The following is a 13,548-nucleotide window of genomic DNA, read 5'->3' on the forward strand; positions in this document are numbered from 1 at the left end:
TATTCATTTAAAATTTGCTTTGCCAAATAGTTAATGAGGAGGCAATCAACGATAAATTCATGTTGATAGGCTGTTTGTTTTGAGCTTTAATCTGAGAACAGCAACTACCTTCACAATTATTGCGAAAACCAGAATGTGGTGAGAATACGTAATGCAGCCGTTTACACGGGTGTCCCAGGAGAGAAAATAGGTAAACTACTTCAGTTAAGATCCTTCACTGAATCTATCTCACACACTGTCTGTAAATAATGCGGAACCAAATTGTTATTTTGACACGTTTTTGTAACTGGACAAGACTTCATTTCATCTCTTGTCAGAGGGTCTATGATGCTCCCTCTAGAGAGGAAAATTTTCTACTCCTCCGCATTAAAATTATTCTTTTTTTTCTTCATTCATTTAAGAGATGAGGGTGGTCGCTAGCCAGGCAGCATCTATTGCCCATTCCTAATTGCCCAGAGGGCAGTTAAGAGTCAACCACATTGCTGTGGGTTTGGAGTCACATGTAGGCCAGACCATGTAAGGATGGCAGTTTCCTTCCTGGAAGGACATTAGTGAGCCAGATGGGCTTTTTTTGCCCCTGACAATCTGGATTCATGGTCATCATTAGATTCTTCATTCCAGATATTAATCAAATTCGCATTCCAAAATTCAAAAGTTCAAAAATTCAAAAATATGCAGAAATAGAGGGACAAAGAACTGTGAGGATTGCAAGTTAGCAATGTAAGATGTGCAGAGATATCATGCCATGAAAGGTTTTTTCTCACCCATTGGAACTGGATGTTCTCTGTTTATTTCAAAGTGGCAATAGAAGTGTGGGGAGGCATTGTCCTAGTGATATTATTGCTGGACGGTTAATTCAGAGACCCAGGTAACATTCTGAGGACCCAGGTTCAAATCTTGTCAAGGAATGTGAATTCAACAAAAATCTTGAAGTAACAGTCTAATGATAACAATAAATCCATTGTCAATTATTAGAAAATCCTATCTGCTTCACCCATGTTCCTTCAAGAAAGAAACTGCCATCCTTACCTGGTCTGGCCTACATTGTTATTCCAGACCCACAGCAATGCGGTCTATTCATAAATGCCTTCTGGAATGGGTCTTAAATGCTGGCCCAAACAGCAACACCCTCATTCTGTGAATAAATTAAGAAAAGCTGATTAGATGGTAAAGAAGGCATATAGCATAAGGTAACAAAGTGTGGCAACAAAGGTTGAAGGGTCTAGGCCCGAAACGTCAGCTTTAGTGCTCCTGAGATGCTGCTTGGCCTGCTGTGTTCATCCAGCTTCACATTTTATTATCTTGGAATTCTCCAGCATCTGCAGTTCCCATTATCTCTGAAGGCATATAGCATGCCGGCCTTTATTAGTTATGGCACTGAGTGTAAAAATTGGCAAGTCATATTGCAGCTGTATTGAGCTTTAGTCTGATCACATTTGGAATATTGCTTACAATTCTGATTGCCGCACTACCAGAAGGATATTGAGGCTTTGGAGTGGGTACGGAAAAGGCTTGTCGGAATGCTGCCTGGTTTGGAGGCTATTAGTTATGAGGAAACTTGGTTTGTTTCCACTTGAATGTCAAAGGCTGAGGGGTAACCTGATAGAAGTTTGCAAATTTATGAAAAGTATAGATAGAATGGATAGTCAGCCTTTTTCCTAAGGTAGCAATGTCAGTTACCAGGGGACATAGGTTTAAGGTAAAAGGGGGAAAGTTTAACAGTGATGAGAGAAGCAGGTTTTTTTACACGCAAGATGATAAGCGCCTGGTTCTGAGGAAAGGTCACCGGGCCTGAAACGTTAATTCTGTTTTCTCCTTCACAGATGCTGCCAGACCTGCTGAGCTTTTCCAGCAGCTTTGTTTTTGTTCCTGATAAGTGCCTGGAATGTGCTGCCGGATGAGGCGGTAGAAGCAGTTACAACAGCAACATTTAAGTGGCGTCTTGACAAATACATGAATAGGCAGGGAGTAGATGGATGCAGACTGCGTAGAGGCAAAAGATTTTTAGTTTAAAAAGGCTTCATGTGTTACGACAGGCTTGGTGGGCTGAAGGGCCTGATTCCACACTGTCCTATTCTTTGTTCTTTGTTCAAAATAGTGAAACAATAAAACATTGCACAAATAGAATTTTGCACGTGCATAAACTATATGACATAATTTGAAGAATACAAGAACAAAACATTTATCAAACAAGTTGTAACCCTCTAGCTTCAGACAATAATTGAGATCTTGTGTGGGGAGCAAGAGACCGTGTATAATGTGAAGTTTCTGCAATAAGGCCTGATTTTCTACACGGTACAATACTAATTAATTATGCAGTTGTTGACAATATAAGTAAGATATTGCTTCGGTAGAATGACTGCAGGGAACATTATTATATAGAAAACTATTGTTACAACCTTTAGGTATTTACTTCTGCAATTTTTCCAGGCCAGTTGCTGTTATTATTCATGTAACCTTGGGCTACATATGTGAATTTCCCAAAAAGTAATAAAGATGTATTTGAAGGATAGGTTGCATACTGCTTGCATGGTAATGTTACTGTACATAGTTACATTCTGTTCGGCTGAGGAAAATGAACTTGCCAAAAAAATTATTTCTTACTAAAACAGATATTTTCAACTGAAGGAGCTTTCAGTGAGTTGCCATGAGCAGTTCTCTTAAGTGTAAGTGATTTGTGTTGTAACACGCAGGGGCAAGCCAGGATGGTTGATATTGCTAGAAATCAATGCTTCTTCCAGCTCTCATTTATTCACATTTCCTCTGGAAAAGAGTTGGCTAACATCTATGCGGAAGGGATAATGGGAACTGCAGATGCTGGAGAACCCAAGATAACAAAGTGTGAAGCTGGATGAACACAGCAGGCCCAGCAGCATCTCAGGAGCACAAAAGCTGACATTTCGGTCCTCGACCCTCTCTCTGATGCAGGGTCTAGGTCCGAAACGTCAGCTTTTGTGCTCCTGAGATGCTGCTTGGCTTGCTGTGTTCATCCAGCTCCACACTTTGTTATCTATGCAGAAGGGAGCAAGTTATATATGACTGCAAAGAAAAGCATGTGAAAAATTCTTCCTGAAGGACAATATTAAACGTAAAAAAGTAAAGCAGTTTATTACTTGTGAAGGAAGCATTGGCCAATGAACATCTTCATTCTTTGCAATTGATATTTTTGTAAGGTAACATAGTGCTGCAAAATGCATTCTGAGTCATAGCATTGCACAAAGCCAAATAAGGAGACATTAGATCAAAAGACTGATAGCCCAGTCAAAAAAGGTAGGTTTTAAGAAGAATTCTAAAATGAGGGTAGTGATGTAGAGCAGTTAATTGGTAAGGACAGAATTCCAGACATTTGCGAATGAAGGTACAATCACTGATGGTGGAGCAGTTAAAATTGGAAATGTACAAAAAGAAGAGAATTAGTGGAGCACATTTATGTCAGAGTTGTGGGCTGGAAGAGATTTCAGAGATAGAGAAGGACACGGGTGACACAATGGCTCAGTGGTTAGCACTGCTGCCTCACAGTGCCAGGGACACGAGCTCGATTCCACCCTTGGGCAACTGTTTGTGTGGGGTTTCCACATTCTTCCCGTGTCTGCATGGGTTTCTCTGGGTGCTCCATTTTCCTCCCGCAGTCCAAAGATGTGCAGACTGGGTGGATTGGCCACGCTAAATTGCCTATAGTGTTCAGGGATACGTAGATTAGGTGGGTCATAGGTCTGGGTGAGATGCTCTGAGGGTCGGTGTGGCCTGTTTCCACACTGTAGGGACTCTATGATATGAAATTCACACATGATATAATCTAGGAGACCAGGTAGGAGTGCATTGGAGTAAGCAAGTTGAGATATAACAAAGGCATACTTGGGAATTTCAGCAGCTAGTAAGTTGAGATGAACAAAGTTGAGTGAAGATATGAAGTTGGTAATAGATAGTCTTAGAGATGGCATGAAGAGGACATGAGAAGATCACTTCAAGATGAAACCAAATCTCAAGAAAAATAGTTGGCCATAGAACATTACCTTGAGGAACTTCTGTCATGATGGGCTGTGGCTGAGAAAATTGACTTCCAACAGTTACAACCATCTTGTATTTTGCGCAGCCAGCGAAGAGATTTCCCCACTTGATAGCAGTGCTGCTTCATAGCACTGTTGATGACATCTTACATCACCCTAGTGAAGATCGCGGTAATATTGATGAAAAGAAGATAAAAGCAAATGCCTTCTTAATCATCCTGTTATCCCGTTCTGCCACTTTTAGGGATCGATTGACAAGCATTCCAACATCCCACTGTTCCTCTGACCTTCCTAATGCCCTGCCATTCATTGACAACTCCCCAATGTTGTTACTTCTAAAGTGCATCACTTCACACTTTCAATGTTAAATTTCACTTGCCACTGATCAGCCCATTTGACTATTTCACCTATATCTTCTTAAACCTAAGATCTTCTTCAACACTATTTACTACTGATGCAATCTTCGTAACTACTACAAGCTCATTGTCCCTTCATTCTCATCTATATTATTTACCTATGTATCACAAATAATAAGGGATCCAGCACTGATCCCTGTGGCCCACCACTGGACGTTGTGGTCCAGTGGCACAAACAGCCTTTTACCACCATCCTCTGTCTCTTACTGCTAAGCCAATATTGGGTCCAACTTACCAAATTACCCTGGATCCCTATACTTTTACTTTCTTTATCAATCTCCCATGTGGGGCTTCCACAAAGACTTCACTGAAATCCATACAAACTACATTAAATACACTACTCCTTTGTGCACAGATGATTATCTCCTGAAAAAATTCAATCAAATTTGTTAGCACTGCTGCCACACAGTGCCAGGGACCTGGGTTCCATTCCACCCTCGGGTGTCTATGTGGAGTTTGCACATTCTCCTCATGTCTGCATGGGTTATCTCTGTTGACCCCCAGTCCTCTGGCACCTCTTCTGTGGCCGATAACGAATGAAAATTTTGGGCCAGAGCCCCTGTAATTTCTTCCCTCATCTCACCCAGACCTGGGGATTTATCTATTTTTAAGACAGCCATAGCCTTTAATACCTCCTCACTCCTTCACTCTTTCTGACTGTCTGCTCAAGAACCTCACAGTCTGTCTTCCTGAATTCTGCACCCACATCTTTCTCCACCCAAGTGAATACAGATGTGACGTACTCATGTAACACTCTCCTAATGTACTGTAGCTCCACGTACAGATTGTCTCCTTGGTCTCCAATGGATCCTACACTTTTTTCCCTGACTACCCACTTCCATTTAATATGTTTACAACACATTAAGATCATTTCAGATCTTCATTACTCTAAAATGTTTTCAGATATTCAGTGGCCATGCAAGGTGCTATGTGAATATGAGACTTTTTTTAATCCCTACTTATCCTGAAAAAGTGATTATAATAAGAATAGAATTCCTGATCAAGCAATGAAAAGGATTAGAACCAAGTGATGTCAAGGAAAAGACAGCCTACTGTAAATGTTTACAACTGAGCTTGTCCATTATCAAAGGATTAGCATCCAAAACATTAACCAGCTTCCCATTCCCTGACCTGGAGCTCTTAATGGTTTAGAATGCATTCTGAGTCAATACTAACCTATGTATCATGAAACCAACTAGTCACCCTCTGCACTGTTCTAACAGTGATGGTTTTGTCATGAACAATGCCATGAACAGTCCGTGAACATTTCATAATCAATCCTGCAGTATCAAAGTAGACTTTGTGCAACTTCTGGTTGGTTTCTTTAAATATAATTGTCATGTTAGTTAGTTACATTACTCCCCTACTGTCTCCTGATTCATTCTTTCATATGCTAATTACTTTTTGAGATTTTTTGAGTATGGCGCTGAGGAACGCAGCAGACCAGGCAGCATCATAAGAGCAGGAAAGTTGACATTTCAGGTCAGGACACTTCTTCAGAAATTTTTTTGAGACCATCCCTTTTGTAACAGCTTGCCCTCTTAGCTTACCAACTTCATAGGTCTTTAGCAAAATAATGTACACCAATGAACAATGTATGTGTCTAACCTTGATTTGTCACCATTGAGAGATTAGTTATCATCCCAAATGTCCCAATAGATAAAAGTAAAAGGAGATCAAAGACGATTCCAAAACTCAGAACAGAACCTAATTCAAAATGATATGTACATATATTAAGACACATTTATATGTATGAAGCCATATGCCTGTGATATACTTTCTTACAAAACTAAATTTTTAAAATATAGTTATGTGCTTGATTAAAAGCCCTAAAAGTCAATGCATGCTCACATATTAGTCTAAGTTTACATTAGCCTAAGCTGCAAAACTATAATAAATCCTTAGCCATTTGGCTTTCTTTGTTAGAAAACTATTTTACTGCCAACTCCACCCAATTAAACAAAATGAAATTTAATTCCTCATTTGCTCAATCAAATAAAAGTTATCAATTATTGAAACTTGACTGTTTACTCTGATAGGACAGAGCACATAACAAGAAATAATGGATCTTGTAATAAAGGCATTGCAGTAATTAAGGCAAATTTTAATCTTTGTATTTATTGGATGAAATTACTTGCCAAAAGTAGACTGGAGAGGAAGTTCAAAGAATGCAGTTCAAATCATTTCTTATAACAATATGTTCTGGAAATACCAAGATATTTTATATTTGAGACATGGTTACTTAATAATCTTATTGCAAGTAATTCTCCAGATAAGAATGATCACAGCATGAAATAATTTTACATTCAGCTTGTCGGTGAGAAATTATTGTCTGAGTCTGTCCTAAATTTAAATAAAGGGAATTACAAGTGTAAGAAGATAGCTGAAGTGAAATTTTGGAAATAGGTTGAAAGGTAAGATGTTTGAGAAGTGGACTTTTGTATAACCCTCAACAAAAATATTTACTAACGATAAAAAAAGATGCAATGAGAAGAATGTATCATTTGTGGCTATTTAAGAAAGTTGACATTGGTATTTGTCATGAAACTAACTAGCTGGATTCTCTGGCTTGGCATTCTCAGCTAATGGCCAATGGCTATGATCCATTGCAGGTTACAAGTTTCAGCTGAAGTGTACTGTTGTGGTGTGAAAACCAGCAGTCACAGGATCCAGTGCAGACTCTACAAAAAGGGAAGAAGAAGGGATTATGGTTAGTTAACCAGGAATCGTGGGCCGAAAAATAAAAGATATCCATGACCCCAAAAGAAGGGTTTGGTTACAGTGAGGAGTAGAGACCACTGGGAGGCAACCACTGACAGAGGAAGCAAGGTAAACGCTCCAGTCAGCAGACCATTTCTGTAATCTGGCCCCATTTATATCACACTGAGACAAGCCCAGGACCCAAAGGTTTGCCATTGGTTGATGGTGGAACACGCACTTGGAAAATCAGATTAACACCCTGGAAGGTGAGCAGTGTTCGCACACTCCAAATTGGAGTGCTGTTGGAGATATTTCAGAACTGGGGCCTTCAGGAATGAAGCATGAAAATCCCTGTTTAGGAAGACAGTGTGTTAACAAGATTATGATTCACATTCATTCTTGACATCTGAGTGGGAGGATCCCTGCCATAAACTAAAAGAAGATGCTGAAAGGAGAATTGTGGATGCTGGAGACCTGAAACAAAAACAGAAATTGCTGGCAAAACTCAGTAGGCCTGTCAACATCTATGGGGAGGAAGCTGAGTTACCATGATGAGTCAGATGACTCATCACCAGAATATATGTCACATCTGGCCATTGATGGTGGATTCAGCTCCAGTAAGTAGACTTTGGGACCAAGGGATTGTAGACTGTGGACAAGGACTCAGTAAAATTGTGAATGAATACCAGCAGGATTAAAATCCTAGAACCCCAACAGTGTGGAAGCAGGTCATTCAGCCCAACAAGTCCACACTGACCATGAGATAAGCACATTTCCCACAGCTAACCTAACCTACACACCTCACCACTATGCGAAATTTAGCATGGCCAATCCAACTAGCCTGCACATCTTTGGACTGTGGGAGGAAACCGGAGCACCCAGAGGAAACCAACGCAGACACGGGGAGAATGTGCAAACTCCACACAGACAGTCACCCAAGGGTGGGATCGCACCTGGGTCCCTAGCATTGTGAGGTAGCAATGCTAATAACTGAGCCACCAGTCCGCATGAGGAGATACAACAAAGATGGCTTGGAAGGGGAGAATGCAGGAAGACTTGGCTACAAGATTGGGGCTGGGGCTGGTGGTGTGGAAAAGCAGGTGGGGTGTGGGGGTGTCAGTGAATGTACTCACCAGGCATGGTCACCTCATGTGCCAGGGCCCAGGCAGGAAAAGTTGGGAGGTGTAGGTGCATGTTGATGGATTAGGAAGGGACTCAGAGAAGTTAATAGAGTGAGCTACTAGAAAGGGTGTATAAATGTTTTTGGGATCATCTGAATGTTCAGGCTGAGGCTGGTAACCCGAAACCAAGGAGGGCTCACTGTCATCTTCCATAATGCTGGAAGAAAATAGCTGCGAGCATGCTTGGCGTAAATATCTCAACATGTGAGGGAGGGGGCTGCAGCAAACAGAGAACATGGGCCTTTTAATGGGACCCATAGGCTGTCTACTCCCCGGCCACCCTACAGCATTGAATCTCTTTATAGGTCTCACCTACATGGCACAGCCCTGCTGGACAACCCTCTGTCATGTAACTATTTAAGCGCAGAGGAACCATTAGGGATATTGGATGAGGAGGGACAAAGACCTCATCATGACCCAATACCAAATGTGCATGTTGCTCCCCTTGCTTCCAGATGGTGTAATCGGCTCTCAGTGCATCCATGGAGCCTTGTCTTTGGCCGTGGAGTGCTGATGGATAGTGCAACAATGTGTTTAGCGCCTGCACAGAGAGACTCTCAAACAAATGAATATTGACACGATGAACATTCACACAAACAGTGAAACCACCAGTGATTTTCAAACCTTTTACAAAAATGACATTAAGGTACATTCAGTAGATTTTCTCCTTTCGCTCCCTCTCGCTATGTCTTAGTGAATTCCTTGGTTCTGCAGCTAGGGTGGAGGGACACTGTGAAATCAATTGGGCCAGGAGGTTTAGTTGATTGACCCCAGAACTGTCTGTGTTCAGGCAGTTTAGACTGGACCAGTTGCAAGTTAACACTGCTCAGCATGAACTTCCATGGGTTGGAGGGCGGCAGGCAGGTTAGAAATGGACCGCCCAGTGCCTGAATGGAAAGTGCAGGAGAGCCTGTAATGTTTCCTCCTTTATTTGGGTGCCTCCTGGCACTGTCCTATCACTTTCTGAGAAGGGGGCACCCAGACTGACATCAAGGGCTGTCACCATCATACCATTCTGACCTCAGTCTTGAGGACCAAAGATTGAGTTCAGGTCTCCAACAGTACCTGATGATTCTGGGCCTGGTTGTCCATGGCAGCTGCCAACCCTGTCCACGGAGGTCAACAGATGATCACAGCACTCATTGCAACTTCGAGGCAATGAGGGCCACTGAGTCCCAAAAACTTGCCTTATGCTCCTGTTTATTCCTGCCCATTTGGATGAAGTGCCTGATCCCCAATACCACAGGGTCATGTTCCTTGAGGCGCTTAGCACCTGCCTGGTCTCTAGCAGTTCTCCAAGTGCCAGCTGCCTTGGGCATTTCTTCCTCTGCCAGTTGAAAAGAAGTCACGTTGAGGCCCTCATAAGATCATGTACATTTACCCCCTAAGGTGGAGCAGAGAAAGCAATTGACCTTCTTTCTGCATTGCTGGATGTTCCTCCTCACTCTAGCATCATCTGGGGTGGTGACATCAAATAAGGCTGGCAAGGTCCAATGCCATAGCTTCCTATGTCAGTGCCCACACAGTTTAACAGGACCGACTGGAGATTGGAGAATTATGGTGCCAAGTTCCCATTCTCTGCTATAGTTATACTCCATCTTTGACCGAGCAGGGCAGCTTTGGATTACCGGTGCTCATCCAGGTACGCTGTAGACTTGCAAAGATGGTGTGGATCCAAGGGTTCCTGGGCTTTTAGCAGATATTTACTGAGTAGTGACTTGTTATGGGAATGGCACCATGTAAGATACAGCAGGAATTGGCTGTGTAAGATTCCTCAAGGATAGGATAACAATTATGACAAGTTTGGTAAAATGGTGTGAGAAATCTCACTAGGTCCAGCAGTGAAAAATCCTTTGAGAAACCCAAAATAACTTGGGCTTAGCCAAAGCAACACAGGATTCAACACAAGTAAGTCCTCATTCGGACTGAATAAACAGGAAAAGGCAGTTTGAAATGAAAAAGGAATTGATGGAGAAATTCAGCAGGTCCAGCAGCATCTGTAGAGAGAAAACAGAGTTAACCTTTCAAGTTCAATGACACTTCTTTAGTTCTGAAGCCTGGATTTGAAAGGTTAACTCTGTTTTTTCTCTATAGATGTTGCCAGATCAGCTGAATTTCTCAATCAATATCTGTTTTTCCTTTGGCTTTCCAGTGTCCACAGTTCTTTGTTTTATTAGGTACAAAGACAACCATTCTGTTTTTGGTGGGGCAAAGGATAATGCTGGGGTGAAGAGATATACCATGCTGATTAGATTTTGTGGAAATTTGACAAGTGGCTGAACTGATGGGATAAAGTATGAAGTTTGCTGAGGTTTTAGAAAAGAAAATGAAAAATTTAGAAGCGAATGAAGGAGCTTTTGAAAACGGTCAACAGTCATGAATGTTTAAAGATAAGGCAGACACTCATGATTTTCACAGAAATTCTTCTGATCTTTCACTGTAACTTTAGCAGAAATATAATAAACATGTCAGAAATTTCTCTTCACATTTTCTCGGTGGTTCCCCCAATGATTACCACTGAAACAGACATTAATGAAAACATATTGCAAGTCACCAAGATTTAGAAAGATCATGTGTGCAGGCTTGTTTCTATAACTATGATTTCCAAGATGCTAAGCGACATCCCTTTCTTTTCATTTAGGTTTTGACTAGTTTACCATATATTCTGACCTATACTGATATTTGTAAAATGAACCAATTGGTCTTCTGCTATGCTGTGAGGTTCATTTCCTATTTTGTTAACTGCACTGTAATACTGTTTTCTTTATCCATTCATGGAAAGCAGCTGTAGTTCGCAAGGCCAGCATTTATTGCCCGCCGCTACTTGTCCCTGGGAAATGCTGGTGAGTGGGTCCTTGAACTGCTGCAGTCCACATGCTGTATGTAAGTTTTTTGCCCATCAATAATGCCTAAGATATATTTCCAAATCAATGTGGTGTGTGACTTGAGAGGAAATTACTGGTGGTGGTATTCCTGTGTATCTGCTGCCCTTGTCCTTCTGGATGGTAGAAATTTAAGGTTGAGAATGTGTGGTCAGAGGAGGCTTGGCGAGATGCTCCAGTAACTTGTTGATGGTATATGTAACTGCTATTTGTGGGGAAGGGAGTGAATGTTTAAGGCAATGGATGAGGGGCTGATCGAGTGGACCTCTTTCTCTTGAATAGTGTTAAACACCTTGAATATTTTTGGAGCTTCACCCATCCTAACGAGTGTCCCATCACAATCCTGACTTGTACCTTGTAAATGGTCGGCAATATTTGGGAACCAGGAGTTGAGTCGCTCATTGTAAGATTCCCAGCCTCTGACCTCCTGTTGCAGTTACAATTAAGGTTCTACGCTATGGCGACCACAAGATGTTGGTGATGTGTGATTCAGGAATGCTAATACTGTCGTACATCAATGGGAGATGATTGGATTAACTTTTTCTGGAAATGGTTGTTAGCTAACACTCGTGAGTTGTGAATGCTACCACTATTTACCAGTCAAAAGCTGCATGTTGCCAAGGCTTCAGTAACTGAGGCATTACCATGGAACTAAAGACTCTGCAATCATTACTAAACATCTGCACTTCTGACACTGTGACCACAAGGAAGATCATTGAGTAATCAGTTCACAATTGTTGTGCTGAGAGCACTATCCTTTGGAATTCCTGCTTCAATATAATGGGGCTGAGATTGTCAGCCATTAACAACCACTGCCATCTCGTTTTGCACTTGGCGTATTGACATAAAGAAATTGATACAAAGCTTAATTAAATGGTTTTCAATACAAAATCTTGGGCTATGTAAAATTTCACCTTTCTTTTTCACACAAACTCACTCGCTTTCTACAACTAGTCAAAGGAATTGTTCCCCTTAGTCCACTGACTTCAACTTTATTGGAGCTCCTTGGTGTCAGGTTCAGTCAAATGCTGCCTTGATACCATGTCCAGTCACTTTTACCTCATAGACCTACAGAATTGTTCTATAGTAGAATGACCATCATAAAATAGCATTATTCTCCTGTGTTTTCCACATCGTGTTGCATATATGCTTTCCATTCAATTATCACCTAATGCCTTATTGAATGCCCCGAATGAACCAGGCTGCACCACACTTTGAGGTAGTGCATTCCAGACCTTAACTGCTTATTGTGTAAAAACGTTTTTTACAATTTCACATTTACTTCTTTTGCAAAACACTTTAAATCTACATTCTCTCATCTTTAATCCTTTAATGGGCCGAAACATCTACAGGTATCTAGGGTTTTGGAGTACTGGGACAACACCAAAATCCTGGGATAACCTAAGCAGAGAGAGGCACAGGAATTTCTAGAAGCCTGGCACTCCACGAAGAAAGCCATTAATAAACACACAGAACTCGACTCCATATACACATCACTACAAAGGAAAACCGGACACCAAGTTTAAAAACCAGATGGGAAAACATAACAAAGATTCATTGGGGGCCGCACTGAAGATGTTACCCAGCATGGTAATGAAACGTCTGCGGAACAACAAACTAGCTCAGCGAGCCAACCAACCAACCAACGTCTATGTTTCATTAACACAAATTGGCTGTAACCTGATTGATGAGCAGTGGATGCTGTTTGGGTAATGCAAACTTTCTGCTGTACATTATAGCAATTTTTTATCGTGATTTGCCTATCACTCAATATTCTACAGAGATTTCCTATAGCATGAATTTCTACAGCATTAGGTCACACAAGAACACAACTATTGCATTATAGGAGAATTACCTCTACTTCGTTTTCTCGTGATTTTGAAAACTTCTATCAAATCTCCTTTTGGCTTTTGCCTCTCCAAGGAAAACAGTCCCAAATTCTCTGAGATAACACGGTGTGAAGCTGGATGAACACAGCAGGCCATGCAGCAGCAGAGGAGCAGGAGGGGAGATTTTGAAGCTTGTGAAATCCACATTGATACCCATTGGGCTGCAGAGTTCCCAAGCGAAATATGAGATGCTGTTCCTGCATTTTTCAGGTGGCATCATTGTGGCATTGCAGGAGGCCCAGGATGGGCATGTCGTCCAAAGAGTTGGTGGGGGGGAAATTGAAATGGTTCGTGACTGGGAGGTGTAGTTGTTTGTTGCGAACAGAGCGTAGATCCTCCGCAAAGCACTTTCACAGCCAGCATCTCAGACAGAACAATAATTCAGAGCCCTGCCGAGTATTCACCATTCCCCCAGACCTCCCCCTTTCTTCGGACCCACGGTGGGAAAAGCATCTCATATTTCGCTTGTAAAC

Source organism: Stegostoma tigrinum, chromosome 1 (genome assembly GCF_030684315.1).
Source record: "Stegostoma tigrinum isolate sSteTig4 chromosome 1, sSteTig4.hap1, whole genome shotgun sequence".
Taxonomy (NCBI): domain Eukaryota; kingdom Metazoa; phylum Chordata; class Chondrichthyes; order Orectolobiformes; family Stegostomatidae; genus Stegostoma; species Stegostoma tigrinum.